This window comes from Pinus tabuliformis, chromosome 3_2 (assembly GCF_031772625.1).
Source record: "Pinus tabuliformis cultivar Carrire ecotype Pingquan chromosome 3_2, CPIR1, whole genome shotgun sequence".
Taxonomy (NCBI): domain Eukaryota; kingdom Viridiplantae; phylum Streptophyta; class Pinopsida; order Pinales; family Pinaceae; genus Pinus; species Pinus tabuliformis.
In genome coordinates this window covers 722,807,958-722,827,790 of record NC_142302.1, presented here as the reverse complement: position 1 = coordinate 722,827,790, position 19,833 = coordinate 722,807,958, and positions in this window count along the sequence as shown.

The following is a 19,833-nucleotide window of genomic DNA, read 5'->3' as shown; positions in this document are numbered from 1 at the left end:
TAATGTTACCCATATTACCTTCTGTCCAAACTTCATGAGTCATGATCGGCATCTGAAGTGGTAGGGTTAGGAACTGAGAAGAGAACTTCTCAAGACAAGTGGACATGACCACCAGGCCAGGCAAGAAAGAGGAATAATGATGAGGGTTTTTCCAAGGTACTTCCTCCAGATACATAACTTGCATGATACTCTCATCAGAAAGAAAATTCTCAGCTAAGGGATCGGGAGATTCCGAAGAACCAAGCCACGGAGATTGAGAATACATGTCGAGAGATGTACTTGAATCAGAGAAATCAGAGGATACTGAAGGCGAAGCTGAAACAATCTCTTCATAATTAATTTCGACAAGACTTGGCGGCATAACCTTGCCCCATGTATCAACAAGATCTAGTGAGGGAATGACCCAAGGATCAAAATTGACCAAGATCATGTTGACAGAGGCAACATGCGGAGGCAGGAGCAGAAAAATGTCCATCAAGGTGGGATCTTTAAAAATTCCTACCTCACACTGATAAGGAGCACCGGTGTGCTTGAAATAAGGAACATTTCCATCCAAGGAGGAAGAGGCAAAGAAGGACAGTTGGTTGACTGTGACTATCTTCCCTTGATGGGGAAAATGAATCACACAGAAAAGGGAGGAGGCTATAGCATGCACGGCATAGGTCCAACTTCATCTGAGTAGAATATTATAGTTAATATTAGCATCAACGATCTCTACTTCGACAGATATTGTCTTTCCCTCCAAAGTAATGGCAAGGTTTGGAAGGACACTAAATGGTCAAGAATCACATCTGTCAAAAGCTTCCAAAGTGTTAGGGGACTGGTTCAGAGTAGGAGAACCAATTGCCTTCCAACAAGCGAAAGACGTGATGTAGGTAGAAGCACCTTCATCAATGACGGTCCTATGAATGGTTTTCTCATTTATGATCACTTGAATGAGAAAGGCAATCTAATGAGGTAAACATGGAACATGGTTTTCTAGATCAAAACAAATAATATTAGAGTCAGTTGGATCAATACCCTCAATAGCCAATAGTAACGATTTCCCCTGAGAAGGACAGCTTTGAAGGACCTCGAGAACATACATAACTAATGGCGCTTGAGCAAAATCTTCAACAATGTTATAATGTTAAGTGGCTCCAGTGTTTGGATTATACTAGGACTTTCGTAGCACACATCGAGAAGGTGGTCGAATGGCAGAATCAAGATTAGGTTTCTCTATATGGAGAGGACTAGAACTAGATGGGGTAGAAGAAGAAGGGGGACCTTCCTTCTCTTTCCCTGCTGTCGGGGTAGGAGTTTGATAATATTTTGACCTAGTAGCCACATTAATTAGTGTATTCATCATGAACACTTATGAACCTGAGGAAGTGGATGACTGAGGTTGGTCTACCATTTGGGTCTGCTAGGACGAAAATGGCTCTTTTAGGATAGCTGGGGTCCCTTTGAGAAAATGACTAACTTCGGATTGTCTAGGACAATCCTTAGTGTTGGGCATGGAATCCCCCCAAGGCATGTTTTGGGGCTCAAAGCCCAAGTTTTGACCAAATCTTGTTGTAAAGCTCCGCGAAGTGCGGGCGTGGGGTGTGAAGGTATGATAGAGTCACAGAGTTGTCCACCCTAGTTTTGTAATGTAATGTCAGCTGGATAGACTTACCCATGGTCTGTCGACCATTGGATTGTATAAATAGAGCGAGGCTCTAAGTAGAGATAAGGATAGAGAGGAGTAACAAGTGTAAATAATTGAGTCAAAGTGAAGTGTGTCTTTGGGTCATAGAGTAGGAGAAGGCTCTGCACCTGAGTGCACAGAGGCCTAGTAATCGCAGCTTAGTACGCAGACCCCTGCAGCTGAGTGCGCAGTGTGGACTCGAGTCTATAACTGAGGAAGGAATTAATAAAGAGAAGTTTCATCATAATTCCATGTATCTATTCTTGGGTTAATGCATGTTTGATATAATTTGCAAATACACTATTTATTTACTGTGCGTGCCTATATGAATGGTTATGTTGTTAAGTATAACTTAAAGCATGCAAGTAGGCTAAGATAATCAACTAACATTGGAATACCAGTAAAGTCTTGGGTAATAACGCAGAAGCACAACATTCAACCCCTGAGTAGAGCTGCGCGTAGGCAGGATATCGGGCCACGAGGCACGGGAAAGTGCGTGAAGCAACCTGCGCACAGGGTGAAACTGCGGACCACTTGAACTCATCAGTCATCTCCAGGGTGTGGAAACTTGGTTCTAGCACCCTCCCATACTACTTCGGGTGAGACCTTAGTCCACGCTCTGTGGACTATTGCCGAAAGGGCCAGTAGTACTAGGATTTGTTTGGCTAAATCAACTCTGAACCTGGGTTAGGCTCCACTAAGCCAACAAATGGTTTTATTGTCGGGACCGGGATCTGCATAAGAGATGTCTGATGTCATATCACTAGAATCTGACAAAGAAAGGAATTGAAGAGTGGTTGGACAAGAAGACTCACGAGTTCGCGACGTAGGAAAATAGGAATCCATGATTATCGAAGGAAGAGTGGTCAGATTTCTACTTATATATGGAAATCCATGAAATTTTCTTTGCATCCTTCCCCTCTGAGTTGTATGAGTGGATCGTGAAGCTAGTAGACATTCAAGGAAGGTGTAGGCTTGAAAAACCTATTGTGTGGACTCCACAGTTGGTGCACATACTGGAAGCATCGAAAGATAAGATCGCGCATGCTGTGGATCACTGGCTTGATCGAATTATAGGAGGATTTATCACTGAGTTTGTGGTAGATACTTTAGTTAGCTATAGCAAGGTAGAATGACGCTTCCTCAAAGGACTATGAGTTAATTACGTTAAATCTTTGAACACTTGGATTAAAATACTATTGTGTGAAAAGCGGGTTATGCGAATAAATTGATGCTTGGGGCTACATGAAGTGGAAGGATCTACAGAAATGAAGGTAGCGCAGAGCTAGAAACTAGACCCTTGATTTCACCTCTGCAAAAAAAGCAAGGAAGAGCTCACGAAGGTCTCACCAAGAAGTGTGATCAGTTTGTTAAAGCAACAAATTCTCCACATACCACTTCCACCTACACCACCGCCAATTTCACCATCTTCATCCCCGTCTTCACCCACACCACCTCTGCCACCACCACAGTTCAATATGGCAAGTGCGATAAAGTTGTCGGTGTTCAAAGGATTAGGGAACGAAGACCGGAACCAGTTTTGGTTCGTGGTAAAGGCTATATGGGAAGCGTAGGGAGTCACGGATGATAATATAAAGAAAGCAACACTAGTCAGCACTTTGCAATATCGCACACTGACTTGGTACATTAAGTGCTCCAATGACAATCTGAACGTAGGGATCACAGATATGCAAGCTGCGCTAAACAAGGAATTTAGCAAACAAAAGTTAGAGACATAGTCGATCATTGAATTTAAGGAAATCGCGATTCTTCCTGCTGAGACTCCATGAGAGCTGGATCAAAGACTGGAGGGTATGATTCGTGAAGCCAACATGACCTTGATGGATGGACAACACCGCGCATGGTTTGTAGCATCGCTAATGCCACATCTAAGGAATTCATTGTCACAAAAAAGGCTATACACTCATGCCAAGGCCTTGGAGATTGCAATGAGACCGCACGAGACCCCAATACAAGATCCTAACCTGGGAGTACAACAGATCCATGTGCAGTTGAATAACTTGTGCCTTGAGATGCAGAGTTTAAAACAAGACAGGATGGGTTGCCCAGAAGCGCGCGAGGAGGTATGGTATGTAAAGTGCAAAGGCCGGTGACACGATAAGGATCATTGTCCAGTCTTCGTGAACTACCTGGCGGGAGGAGGACCAATGCCATTGAGACCAGAGGCACAAGTAGGACCAAGTGCAGAGCCTACATTATGGTGCACAATTTTAAGATAGGAGGGAAGCATGCTATGGATAACTGCCATCTATTACAGAAGTATACGCAGAGTTCCCAACAGTTGTTCTGTAATTTTTGTAGATCAGTAGGCCACGATGAGTGCACATATAGAAGTTATGAACTGATGATGGATCAGACTCCTACCTATAGAGTTCAGACTGAAACATGAGCCCTTGATCAAAATGCAGGGATGGCATGCACTGGATTTCATGGGAGCGGACGAGGTCGAGGTGGAATGGGATCAGAAAGAGGTCACAGACAACTAATATGTTACAATTGCGGAGGACCGGGACATTATGCTCATGATTGTACAAATCCAATGAGACCATCATGCTTATATTGTACCCACTTTGATCATGAGACAGAGGAATGTCCCACACTGATAGTGAGGCTACGCGATAAAGGAACACTCCAACCTCCCCTGACTCAGAACCTACAAATGATGAGGTCTGAGCCACGCGAGGAAGACTCAAATGTAAATATCGTGCTCCGAAGTGGTATCACGACAAGAGATGACAAAGGCAAGCAGCTCGAAGAGAGTGCCTGGGTTCTCAAGGCTCCAAAAAGGGAATCAGAATCTGATTTGGAGTGCGCTAAGGAGACATTCATGGAAGCTAAGAAGAGCTTTGCAAAGGCCTCCACTTCAAGTAGTAAAGACAAACTGGAACTGGAAATGGACCCATCAATGCTCACTACCTTTTTGGAGACATGCATGAAGCTATTGTGTGATAGCAAGGTTGTGAAGGGGCTACAAGAACTCATAACAAGATGTGTTGGGACCGCGCCAGGAGAACTGCACATATTCCTAAAGCTCGGGAAGCACACAACGGGAACAGGAAGAGAGACGAGATTGACCGCGTAGATCAGGGAATATGAAATGGATCAATTGATTTTGGATCTAGGATCGGACGTGAACGTTCTGCCAAAGTAGACATGGGAGCACATGGGCAGGCCTACATTGTAATGGTCTCCTATTCAATTGTGAATGGCGAACCAACAAAAAATCCTACCTATGGGAAGATGTAGAGAATAACGGTAGATATCAAAGGTGTGAGTGTGCTTGCAGATTTCGAAGTGATAGAGATTGTTGATGAAAGCAATCCTTATCTCACGCTACTGGGAATAAATTGGGCCACTAACATGAATGTAGTGATAAATCTAAAGAAGCCAAGATGATTTTTGAGAAAAAGTCACTGCGCGTAGTGGTACCCTTAGACCCCCCTGCAGAAGGATCGCGCTACACAGAGCCGATGCATGACTACGATAGTGATGATGATCTAGACTGTATTTACAAGATAACCATGTGGGAGTGGGACTGGGTGAATCCAATAATGTATGGAAGACTCTCGTGGGAGCACAAATTCTCCTACACCTCAGATTCAGTCAAGGAAATAAAATGATGGCAGAACCAATTGCACGAGGTAACCATGCTCAACTATAACCTGATGACAAGGTCACTGCATTGCGTGGCAACAGAGGTAAGAGACCTACCTATGTATGATGGGTTGAGTGAGGTGGACGATTTCCTGAACAAATTTGAAAGAGAAGTGCCAGAGTTGCAGCGGTTCGATGCTCTGAAATGGGTACTGCATGCTACACCTGCAAGATGGTGGGGTACGCATCAAAGAAGTTTTGAGGACTGGCACGAATGTCAAAGGATGATGTGCATATGGTTTGGGATGCCTCAGATGCAGCTAACAGATAAGTATGATGGACGGGATGATCCATGTGCACACCTCACAAAATGGACCAAGGTCTACAGGGAAGAGACACAACCTGAGTGGGTGCACCTGTTCTGTCATACCCTGGATATCATACCCATGAATTGGTATACTGAGACAGAGCTCCACCATGGCACGAGCGAATGGGATATCTTGCATGAAGGATTCCTGTTAACCTTCACGTTTGAGGATCATTGGTGGGATACTGTTGATGATGCGCTACAAGTAGTAAAAGAAGCTATCTTCAGAATACCCCAGGAGCCAATGGAAGTGCTTCAGCTGGAATGGGCGACCCAGCTGAGCTACGCGCTGGAGTGTTACAATGTAAATATTGAGGAGGATGATGAGGATCCACAAAAAATCAAAATTCCAGAAACTGAAGGCTATCGTGAGGTTCAAAGACCATTGATTTAAGATCCTGACATCACCATGCCACTAAAAATGAAGCAAGTAAACATTTGGACAGAGGCTGAACCAAAGTATGCAACACTTGATGACTATTGGGATGATGCCACGGTGGATAAGGTCGCTGAGCTACTTTGCAAGTACCAAGACCTATTCCCAACCAAGATTATGGACTTAAAAGGGATCGTTGGCGATTTAGGGATGATGAAGATCACCCTAAAACCCGACGTGAAGCTGGTTAAGCAGAGGCCTTACCACTTGAATCCAAAGTACAAGGAAAAGGTCCGCATAGAACTAGAAAAAATGCTCACAGCTAGAATTATTGAGCCAGTGGAAGAATCTGACTCGGTGAGCCCTATGGTAGTGTAGGAGAAAAAGTAGAAGGGTGAGATAAGAATATGCGTGGACCTCAGGAAGCTAAATGATGCCTGTGTACATGACCCATTCCCAACCCCATTCGCAGATGAAGTATTAGAAAATGCCAGCGGGCAAGAAACATATTCTTTCCCCGATGGGTTCTCAGGGTACCACCAGATCAAAATTGTGCTAGAAGATAGGAGAAAGACCACCTTTACCACTAAATGGGGCTGCTTTCAATACATCATCATGTCTTTTGGGTTAAAAAATGCGCCAGCCATCTTCTCGCACATAGTTGTTGCCACCTTCAAAGAATATATCCATAAATTCTTGGAGGTCTATATGGATGATTAGACTGTCTTTAGATTGGTTAAGCACCATGTAGAAAGCTTATGCTTGATGCTGGATATTTGCCGACAACACCAGATTGCGCTGAACCTTAAGAAGTGTACGTTCCTTATTCCCTTTGGGAACCTACTAGGACATGTGGTCTGCAAACAAGGACTAATGGTAGATCCCGCGAAGATTGGAGTAATTTTGAATTTGGAAGCACCACGAAGTGTTAAACAGATGCATGCTACCTTGGGACACAAAGGGTACTACAGAAAGTTCATCAAAAGCTATGCCTAGATCACCGCACTAGTGGAGAAACTATTGAAAAAGGATGTCACATTCTGCTAGAATGATGATTGCATGAAGAGCTTGGATGTCCTAAAGGGGAAATTGGCCTCTACTCCAATCCTTGTTTTTCTGAAATGGGATGTGGAGTTCTATGTACATGTGGATGCGTCATGTATAGAACTAGGTGTGGTGCTCACACAAGAAGTTGGGGATGGCTTAGATCACGCTACGTGTTTGTAAGTCGTAGGCTGTCCAAAGCAGGAAAAAACTATTCCACAACCAAGCGCAAGGGATTGGCTATGGTGTATGCGCTTTAAAAATATGGCACTATTTGCTAGGAGGACATTTCAAGATGTATACAGACCATTTCATGCTAAAATACTTGGTCAGTAAGCCTATGTTGGAGGCTGCATATGCAGGTGGCTCTTATTATTCCAAGAGTATGACTTTGAGGTCGTGGTAAAGCCTGGGCGCTGGAATGCAGGACCGGATCACTTGTCACGTATTGAGATGGGCGAGGAACCTACTAATTTGGAGGAAGGATTGCCTGATGCTCAACTTTTTTTTGTGCGCATCGCGGATGGACACTTTGAAGATATAATCCACTTTCTAACAACAGGGACTGTGTCGAAGGAATACTCCGTCCAACAAAAGAAGGAACTAGTGGTACGCATGACTGACTTTTCTATCATCGTGGGGCACCTATACAAAATGGGAAATGATGAGATATTGCGAAGGTATGTACCTGAATTCGAGCAGAGTTAGATCCTTGCAGAAGCACATGGGGGCACTGCAGGAGGACACTATGCAGGACGAGCGACCGCACAAAAGATTCTCCGTGTTGGGTTGTGGCAGCCAACCCTTCATCAAGATTCAAAAGCACACTATAAGGCTTGTGATATATGTCAAAGGACTGGTAAACCATCGTGAAAGGACGAAATGCCTTTGAATCCATAAATGACACTGCAACCCTTCAACAAGTGGGCAATCGACTTTGTGGGACCTATCAAATCCTAGGGAAAAACGGGCACGCGATACATCATCACCGCGACGGAGTACCTTACGCGCTGGGTTAAAGCACAGCCGGTCAAACACTGCATGACCACCATGACTATGAAGTTTTTGTTTGAACACGTGTTGACTCGATTTGGCTGTCCGAAAATCTTAATGAGTGATCATGGTACACATTTCCTAAACAAAACCATCAGCATGCTCACAGAAGAGTTCTAGGTATATCATCAGAAAATCACACCATATCACCCACAGGCCAATGGGACAGTAGAGACATTCAATAGAATACTAGAGACTGCTCTAACCAAAGTGTGCAATGCACAACGAAGTGATTGGGACCTATGAATACCTGTAGTACTATGGGCTTATAGGACAATGTGCAAGAAACTGATGGGACGAACACCTTTCTAGTTAGTTTACGACGTGGAAGCTATCATGCCAATGGAGTGTATTGTACCTAGTCTGCGCATAGCAGCCCTCACAGGTATGACGGACCGCGAAGCTATGGAAGAAAGGCTCGCGCAATTGGAAGAACTTGAGGAGGAACAGTTCTTGGCTAGTTTTCATCAACAGGTACAAAAGTAGCATTAAAAATCCTGGCACGATCACCATATTAAGTTGTGCACCTTCGAGGTAAATGACTTAGTACTGTTGTATGACAGTAAGTTTGAAAAATTCCTGGGAAAGTTCAGAATGCATTGGCTAGGACCATACGTGGTTAAGGAGGTCACACACGAAGGCACAGTATAGCTAGTCAAACTAAATGGAGAACCTTTCCCAGGCAAAGTGAATGGCAGCTACTTGAAGCCCTACATGGGTGGCCCGACTATCTGACTAACCAGCGTAAGCACAGTCTTCATGCTCCAAGGATCCGGACCAAGGCGCGAGACTATAAAAAAATGCAATGGATATCGGCACCAATACAGAGCAACAAATCAGACACAGAGGTCTTGAAACAGCGTATGTAGTAGATCTAGCAAGCAGTAGCTCAATGCACTGCTGACCTCAATGTAGTTCGAGAATAGTTGGAGGGACTCCACGCAAAGATCGTTTCTCCGATAGAGTGACTCGAGGGCAAGTCACGATGTTTTTTTGGGGGCCTATTGGGCATGGAATCCCCCCAAGGCATGTTTTGGGGCTCAAAGCCCAAGTTTTGACTGAATCTTGTTGTAAAGCTTCGCGAATTGTGGGTGCAAGGCACAAAAGTATGATAGAGTCATAAGGTTGTTCGCCCTAGTTTTGTAATGTAATGTTGGCTGGATAGATCTACCCATGGTCCATGGACCATGGGATTGTATAAGTAGAGCGAGGCTCTAAGTAGAGATAAGGATAGAGAGGAGTAACAAGTCAAAGCGAAGTGTGTCTTTGGGTCATGAGTAGGAGAAGGCTTTGTAGCTGAGTATGCAGAGTCCTAGTAGTCAGTAGCTAAGTGCGCGGACCGCTGTAGCTGAGTGCGCAGGGCAGAGTCGAGTCTGTAACCAAGGAAGGAATTAATAAAAAGAAGTTTTATCATAATTCCGTGTATCTGTTCTTGGGTTAATGCATGTTTGATATAATTTGCAAATACATTGTTTATTTACTGCACGCACCTATATGAATTGTTTATGTTGTTAAGTATATCTTAAAGCATGCAAGTAGGCTAAGATAATAAACTAACATTGGAATACCAGTAAAGTCTTGGGTAATAATGTAGAAGCACAGAGTTTAGCCCTTGAGTAGGGCTCCGCATCGGCAGGATATTGAGCTGTGAGGTACGAGAAATTGCGCAAAACAACCTACGTGTATGGTCAAACCACAGACCACTTGAACTCATCAAACATCTCTAGGGTGTGGAAACCTGGTTCCAGCACTCTCCCCTACTACTTCAGCTGAGACCTCAGTCTGAACTCTGCGGACTGTTGCCGAAAGGGCTAGTAATACCAGGATTTGTTTGGCTAAATCAACTCTGAACCTAGGTCAAGCCCCACTAAGCCAACGCTTAGTATAGTGATCCTCTTCACAAATGAGGCATGGATATTTGGGCTTCCATTGGAAAGCATCACCAACAGACGACTTAGGAGGGCCCTGCTTTAGGGCATCGGTTTTACCCTTGCCTTTTCCTTTCTTCTTACCTTTAGAGGATTTGTTTGCTGCGGTAGACTGGACAGTGTGAACCTCTAAGGTTTTACCAGGGCTAGGTGAATTGCAACAAGAATCATTGGAAGTAGTGTTTGAGACCGACTTCTATTTGGAGGAAGATTTTCTAGGGGTCTGAGTCACTGAACCAATTACTCCATCAACAAGAGGTGTAGCCAGAGACTTATATGTCATCATATCAGATGATGGCCTAGGCGCATTGGGTAACATATCATATAACTTTCTAGATTGTGAATAGACGAGGTCTAGATATTGGGCACGCGTGATGGTCTGTTCCTTAATGACGCATCCACCCATAGAAATGTCCTCAGCAATTTTTCTAACGAATGATTTGGTGAATGTCAACAATTGATCAACAATCTCAAACTTAACCAGGTGATTCCTACATCTCCATTCATGGATGTGATCGGAGATGTGGGTCGCAGTGTCTTGCTTGAGCGATGTTAGCATATGGGTGTCAGTTTCATAGCAAACCGACAACTGGAAATGTGTGAGAAAGGCGATGGTGAGAGTGTTAAAGTCATGATAGGTATTTTAAGGTAGCTCGATATACCACTTGGATGCAGCACCTGTAAGAGTTCGTTGGAAAAGCCAAAGACAAATACAATCATCAACATACGAATTCGAGGAGCACCATAGGTGATATGTCATCACATGGGCTTTTGGATCCTCTTTTAATTTTCATTCAAACTTCAGACAATCACTCAGGATCTTGGATGGAACTGGAGGCCAATATGGTGAATGAAAAATCGAGTCATTCATGAGCCTAGACACATCTAGCAACTCCAGTGTAGCCAAAATGACAATTGGGTATTGAAAGGCATTTGAGGCTGATAAGTGGACCCAACTAGTGGAACCCAGCCTTGCTGGCAAGGATCATGTCCCCATAGTGGAGGGTTTTGTCCATATGGCATCTGATTTTGCCCCCACTGTAGGTTACCTTGCCCATAGGGAGGATTCTAACCCTGAAAGCCTTGAAACTATCCATCCATAGGCTGTTGATAAGCAACATATGGGTTAAAAGGCTGTTGAGCCTATTGACCTTGGACATATGGATTTTGCCCATGATGCCCATGAGCATAAGGGTTTTGAACCTATTGCCCCTGAACAAAAGGGTTTTGGACCTATTGCACTTGGACATAAGAATTTTGCACTTGTTGCCCTTAGACATAAGGATTTTGGACCTGCTACCCTTTGAAAAAAGGATTCTGAACCTATTGCCCTTGGACATAAGGATTTTTGGCCTGTTATTGCAAGACTTGACCTTGGCCTTGCCCTTGCAAAGGTTGACCCTGTTGATATGAGTACAAGGGTTGTTGCTGCTCGGGTTGACCTTGTTGCTTCAAAGGTTGACCTTGCAGCTATAAAGGATGTCCCTGCAGCTCCAAATGCTGACCTTGTGAGGACATAGGCTGGGAGGATTGTTGAACATACTGCATTTGTGGCTGCACGGTTGGCTGCAATGGTTGCAAGGGTTGCCCCTGCGGTTTTTGTAGTTATCCTTGCAGCGGAATTATCTACCCTTGTTGCTGCAAGGGTACTTGAACAGTTCTCGGTGTGACACCTTAAAAGTTTCCAAATTGTATCTGACCATATCCCCCGGTCATGACAGATGAACCAAGATGAACGTAAGGTCCAGGCTGAGGGATGTAAGGCGTATTAACCATCACCTGTGAACCATATGGAACATAAGGAGGTTGGTACTGAACTTGAGCCACATTAGGTTGCTGGTACTAGACGTTACTCGACCCAGATGGACCACTAGGGTTCGGCTGTTGGTAATGGACATTACTCAATCCAATAGGACCAGCAAGGTTTGGAATGACACTAGAAGAGGGCTGGTTCATTCCAACCATGTGATCTTGTGAGCCACTCAAATTGGTTGTGCCAGACATCATAGAAACATTTGGACTATGCCCCCCAGGCGGTGGCACAGGAAGTCCACTTACTGGAGGGATCCAAGAAATGACAAAGACATGACTCGAGACCATCGGTTGAACTAGACGAGTTACTTGGACTGACAAAACAAGAGGATTCAGAAAGGTGGGTTGCACCAGAACATAAGTAATTGTAGAATGCACCCTTAGTTGGGAGGTCGGGTTTTGAATGAACTAACTTGAGGTAGGCATAGCGCTAGATGACTAGATAGGGTTGTGATACAATGATGAGGCACTAGGCATACCTAAAACCAATTGAGCTAAAGTCAAGTAATTATGTGGTAACTCAGGATGAACACTAGTCGGAATGCTTCCCGTGTAAGGGAAACCTTCAGGAGGGAAAGGATATTCTTGCTCATCGACAGTGTGTGGAGTGGAAACCTCCGAGTGACCCGGAGAGGAGACTGGGATTTCGCCTTCTGATTCCATGGGTGGAAACAAATGATGATGGACAACCAAAGATGTTCGAGGGGATAATTCCAAAGGAATACCTGGCTGATTGTACAGATTGTATGGACATTGTGGTGATATCACAACAGGATCAAACAAAGGATTCAAAGGATAAACAATAGACCTAGCTGACCTTCAGAAGCCAGCGAACTCTCGGGAGTTTGGTTAGGATGATCTAGAGATTCCAGGCCAATATCAGAAAGTGACCCAACATTCGAGGGAGGGGGAGGACGAGATGAAAAAGGTTGAATGCTCAGAACAATTCCAAGTTCAACACCTTAGTCTTCAAGTGATTGCGGCAATTCAGGAAAAGGCTCCTGAGACGATCTTTCAGACAGAGGAGAGGAAGAGGAACTAGGCGAACCTAATGGTTCAGCCATGATGACTTTGTCTCAATTAACAAGAAGAGAGAGATTGATTCCAAGGCTTTTAAAATGTATTTAAAGGTATACTCACAATGTGGTCTAGAAAAAGACTAACAGGAATGTTATATGATCATGGGCAACAATTTTTTAAGACGCAAAAACAAACTAGTGCTTTTTCATGTTTTAAGAGTCGAGAAAAAATCAAAGGTGACTCTATCACTTTCGGTTTGAAATGAGCTCGAAAGGACAAGTGCTTGGATGATATTTTATATTTAGGGAGTCAAAAAGATCAAAATGACTACTCAGGATAATCTAGGCAAAAAGAATTACCAGGTAACTGTGAACTGCAGAATAACTCACGGTGAACTGAGAAGTACGGGGAGGCAATCTCCCTGAATGTTGTGTTCAGTGTATCAGGATTACAGGGCGGCAAACTCAGCTTCCTATTGATAAAGGATTACAACCTAGTGGGGTCTCCCTTTATATATGTGACAGTATGGGGAGCACAAGTCCATATTAGCATTGTCTAGTGCCGAAGTGAACGATAGTTGCTAGGTTTAAAGATGTCAGAACACATCTCTAGCCTAGACTTTCTAAATGTGATCGTTAGGTTTCAAATGAGCCTTAGATTAATTGAATACATTTTAAAGTTTATCTTGAAATTATGTCTCAGTTTTCAGACCTTATCGATGTGACTTGAAAAACTCTTATATTCAGCTAAATGAGTCAAGACCCTTTCAATTCGATGAATTGTTTATACTAATGAGAGTACAAAACACAATCAATGCAACAAACAAGCAATTGAAAGAAAAATGATATTTTCACTACTTCACTTTTTAAAAACAAAATAATGAAAAACTCTTTCCAATTCCTATATTTCCTATCAAACGCACTTCAAGTAGTCCTTTCAATAGTAGAGAGAATTCATTTCTTTTCCAATTTAAATGATGATGTAACTCTAGACTTCAATGATACTAGCTAATGTAACTATTGATTCAGCAAACTATAATTATGTATTTTTCAATGAAATGATAAAACGAATCTTTCACAAACACTTCAATGAATTTTTTTCAAAACAATCAACCTCAAGCAAATGCAAAGCACAAAAGAGAACTCATTCCAAACTAATGATGCAAATACTCAACCAAAAACAAGATGAGCAATGCGATCTATGCCTGAAAAGAGATGCTTAATAAACAAATGAAACTTTTCAAACTTGTTTAATGGAAATTAAAGCAACAAAATGACTAAAACGAAATGCAAGGAGCAACTTAACCAACAACTTGACTTGCTGAGCACACAAATAGTTGAATGGATGATGACCTAGATGCCCCAAGGCCACAAACCATCCAAGGACTCAAGAAACCAATTAAAGAAAAGGAAAACCAAACAAGCACATAAACCAAGCTAAGGAAGCTTTCCAGTCAGGGAGAACACATTTAGAACAAGCTAAGAGGCAGAAATCAAGAGGGAAAGACACACTAGTTATGATCTAAGGCAAACCCTAATCTTCACCTACAGGAATCGACATGACTGCCTAACAGACAAAAAGTGCCATAAGGGTGTCAGTGCGATTGTTTTAGAGAAACTCGCGTTGATCGATGCGACTATCAGGAAAATAAACATGCTGATCGAGGATTCAAGGAAAAAAATAAAAAATTTCAAAGGCCAAAACCAGACTTGCTATTGTAAATTTCAAACTCAAAGTAGTAAACCAGGAAAGGGAGAGAAAACTAAATGGAAATGGTGATACTATAAAAGTTCACACAAAACCATAAAATGACAATCAAGAAAACAGAAGGATTGGTCTCCCACTATGGTCGCCAATTTGTGGTGTAGGTAAATTATCAGTGCGGACACAAACAATTCCTCTAGCCCGAGAGAGCGAGTCTAGCCACAAATAAACAATCTATGGAAAACTTCCTTAAGCTAGAATCAAATAAGAGAGCCTACCTCTTAGAATGCTATTCCACTTGGTGATGATCTAGCTTCCTTACTCCAGCTACTTTTCGTTTCCTTCCTTCGAATACCTGAAACAAGCAAACAAACAACAACAACAAACGTGATAGCATTACAAATTTCATTCAGCCTACTTAATAGGTCAAGGAACATTAAGACATCAAATGTAAGATAACACTTCAATGTAGGAAATCAAGCAATAGTTGTATTCATATAAGTTCAGAAAGAGATTACAACCAATGCCTTGACATCGCTAGTCTCCTCTGATGTATCCAGGTTCCCACACTTCTGCTAGTATCTCATGGATAGCCCCAACAATGGAGGTTTTAAGGCTTCTTCCCTTTAGTCTCAAACCAAACCAAACACACACTATTCTCCCTCAAACATACACTAGAGAGATACAAGCTATAGTTGTCTTGTTGATTATTCAAGCTCCAAAAATACTAAGATTGGCACTAGTTTAGCTTGTAAAAGGAGGGGTTTATATAGCTTGGATGGAGGGGAGATGGTTCCTCTTATCATGGGAGAAGGTTTTATCTCTTGGTTCTATTCCATCCTAATAGGGGAAAGGAGCCCAAACTGACTTCCTCAGCTCCATCCAGCCCAACCATTTACGAGACTTCCATTACGAAGCTTCTAAAACTAGAAGCTTCGACTACATATTTAAAAAACTTGCCAAAAGAGGATTGTTGTGACTGAGAAAAGGCTCAGTAGCACCATACGGTACTAGTCCTAATTTTAATCTTTGCAAATCAGCGCAAGGAGGAAACGGGCCATTAGCGTCGGTCTTGTAAACTGGGGTAAAAGGAAGATTCTTGGGAAATGATGCAAAAGGGAATTGTTATGCTCATGAAGAGGGACATAATGGGAGTTTCTTCATGATGGGAAAGAATGTAGGGTTGACTGTAGAGATCCTCCAAGATGTTGGAATGGGGAGTATAGGGACAGCGACAAAATGTTGTGTAACAACATGTAATCATAAACTAAAATCATCTCACAATTTTCTTCACAATAACCAATAAGAGACAACAAATGGTGATGCCTGAGCTTAGAAAGCATCTCTATTTCTGTTTGGAATTCATGGATACCTTGTTCTGCTAGCAGGTTTCCTCTCTTAATTGCAACCTTCACACCACCACCATCAATCTCTCCTTCATAAAATTTCCCAAAACCACCAACACCAAGAATTCGTGACTCATCAATGTTTTTGGTAGCCTCTTGTATCTCTGCAAAGATAAAATGTCTACAAAAAATGGAAGGTGCAAATGACACATATTTCCTAGTACCACTCTTTCCAAAAGTACTTGAAAATTTTCTACTAATGGTGTGTGAGTTACCACTATAGACTCGTAGGGGAAACCATCCACAGTGCTTGTCACTAGACGACCCATTATGACGTTGATGAACAAAGCAGTAGAGAGAAAGAAGAAGCACTAGTGAAACAATCCCTCCAAGTACCATGTCAAGTAATTTAAGGTATTTGTAGTCAAAAGTATCTAATTTAAAAATTACTAAATTGAACAAGCATGTCAAAACAACATGGCCTTTAATTGAATAGACACCAATGATGAAAAATAGGAATTAGAAACAAAGTATGGTTGATGAGGTGCAGCTAAACAAGGATGGTTGATGAGGCATGGAGCATGTTGTCTTCACATAGAGCAGGCATAGGAGGAAGGTATGTTGGTTGTCAAGGATTGACACCTGTGGCTTGTTGACAATTATATGAATCGTCATGCTATTACCCCTAGCCATCCTATCATTAATTATCACTATTTAGTATTTTTCTACAAGTAGAGATGTTTTTAGTGTTGTGAAATGTTAACTAGACTTGAGTAATATTTAGAAATTATCTCTTCAATGACTTCTAATAATGCAATAGAAGAGTGGGCATGAAATGCTACTTAAATTCCAGGTTCATTAGCAAGTGTTGTTCAAGGCATTGTCAAACATGCAATTTGAGATAGTATTGAAAACAGTAAAATGATGAAGATGTGAATTCTTATGAACTTGGTATTTCATCTCTATGGATTAGTTATGATTTCAATCTAGGAGGTGATGCTACAAATGTGATTGGTTATTGATGTTGACAAAGAATTCAAAGGTCCATTTAGGAAAAAAAAATCCCATCATTAAAATTCCAATATGAGAAGCTTCTAGCAGTTAAACAAGGATGGTTGATGAGTTCAAAAGCATGTTCTCTTCAAGTAGAGAAGGCACAGGAGGAAGATCTATCAGTGTGAGGGATTGAATCCCTTGGCTTGTTGACAATTATATGAATGACTGTGATATTACCCCTAGCCATCCTGTCATTCATTATCACTATTTTTCTACAAGTAGAGAATTGATGTTGTTAGTGATGTGAAATGTTAACTAGACTTGAGTAATGTCCATAAAATATCTCTTCAATGAATTCTAATAATGCAATAGAACATTGGGCATGAAAGGCTACTTGAATTCTAGGTTCAGTAGCAAGTGTTCTTCAAGGCATTGTCAAATGTTTAATTTGAGATAGTCTTGCCAATAGTACAATGATGAAGATGTCTATTCTTATGAACTTGGTATTCCATCTCTATGGAGTAGTTCTAATTTCAGCCTAGGAGGCGGTGCTACAAATATGATTGGTTATTCTTGTTGAAAAATAATTTAAAGGTCCATTTAGAAAAAAGAAACTCCCATCATTAAAATGTTAATGTGAGAAGCTTCTAGCAGCTAAACAAGGATGGTTGATGAGGCACAGAGCATGTTCTTTTCACGTAGAGTAGGCATGGCTGGAATATCTGTTGGTGTCAGGGATTGAATCTCGAGGCTTGTTGACAATTATATGAATGACCATGCTATTACCCCTAACCATCATGCCATTCATTATCACTATTTTTCTACAAGTAGAGATGTTGTTAGCACTGTGAAATGTTAATTAGACTTGAGTAATGTTCAAAAAATAGCTCTTCAATGAATTCTAATAATGTAATAGAAGATTGAGCATGAAATGCTACTTGAATTTTAGTTTCAGTAGCAAGTTTTGTTCAAGGCATTGTCAAATCTTCAATTTGAGATAGCCTTGACAACAGTACAATGATGAAGATGTGAATTCTTTTGAACTTGGTATTTCATCTTTGTGGAGTAGTTTTGATTTTAGCCCAGGAGGTGCTACTGCAAATCTAATTGGCTATTCCTATTGAAAAAGAATTCAAAGGTCCATTTAGAAAAAAGAAACTCCCATAATTAATATACTAATGTGAGAAGCTTCTAGCAGCTAAAAAAGGATGGTTGATGAGGTGCAGAGCATGTTGTCTTCGCGTAGAGCAAGCATGGGAGGAAAATTTGTTGGTGTGAGGGATTGAATCCCATGGCTTGTTGACAATTATATGAATGGCCATGTTATTACCCCTAACCATCCTATCATTCATTGTCACTATTTTACTATAAGTAGAGATGTTTTTAGTGCTATGAAATGTTAACTAGACTTGAGTAATGTTTAGAAAATAGCTCTTCAATGACTTCTAATAATGCAATAGAAGATTGGGCATGAAATGCTACTTGAATTATGGGTTCAGTAGCAAGTGTTGTTCAAGGCATTGTCAAATGTGCAAAGGAAGTTTTGGACCTAATTGGTGCTATAGATGCACCTGGTCAAGGCAAAGCTATGAATTCTAAGCATGTGATTAAAAGTGAGGAAGAGTATAAGAAAATTCATGTTGTTTCTTTTTGAACAGGCACCATAAAACATTCAAATTTTCAAGGTAGAGAGGTTAATTCTCAGTTGATTATGAGTGAATATGAAAAGGGATTTCTTAGTTCCAAACTATTGATAATCATGAATTGAATCCAAAACTAATGATTTAAAAATATATTTTTGAGTGAAAAACTTGAAGAAAGCTTTGCAACTAAAGAGATTTGATTCCCACTTGCTAGATCTATAGTTAAGATGGATCTATGCTAGTTTTAGATTAGTTTATACATGCAAATGTCTCCTTCAACAAAATTCAAATGTAATTGGCAACACATAGGCGCTAAGAATATTAAGATGTTAGTTCTTTTAATCAAAAACTTCACAATTTGTGTTTAGTTATGAGTCATCAAGAGTTTTAGTTATGCCCCAAGTTGAAGGAAGGGGGTTCTTCTAGTGACATAAATATAATGAAAAAGAAGGTCTTTAAATCAATAATAATAATAGAAATCTATAATGTGCAAACCAAGATGTAGAGGATGTAACTAGGGTGTATTATGTGGCTAATGGCATTGCTTCCAATGCCACCCATTCTTCTTAAGGCTTATTATATTGAGATGTTTAGAAAATTGATCATTTTTTATCCAATATTTGTACTCCCAAGTGACCACAAACTAAGGACCCTGATACTTGAAGGAGAGGTGGCTAGGATGGAGAAAATGGTGCAAATATTAGGTGAACTTAAGTAAGGACAGAGTGCCCCATTCTATCAGTCGATGTGTGCTCAATTGAATACTAAATACAATAGACTCAATTTAGACCACCACGACAAGAGCAGGGAATAGGGAATGAGTTAAAACAAATTGATGATACATTTTTTTGAGAAACTCCTCAACCATGGATTTTGTAGGAATACAGTACATATTTTAAAGTAAAAATTTGACTAGGTAAAGAGTCAACATTGCTGGGTCAAAAGTAGTGGTTTTGGGTCCATGGTTTTGTGTGTGGATTACATGTAATGAAGCATTTAAAAGGCATGGAAAAAATTCATTGTAATGAACCAAAGAGGTGAGAAATGAAAGATAACTTAGTCGGATTGGCAGGGTTTTGGCCCAAAGATTAACAAAATTTCATTAGCTGATTTTTATTGGATTGAGGATTTACAAGGTAAAATTTTTGTGTATTATATTGTTCTAATTTAATTTGTTTTTTCTCTTAGTAAATTTGTTTTCTCTCCAGTTAAATTTAACACATATCTTTGAATGCTTGGCCATATCTATTGAATTCGACC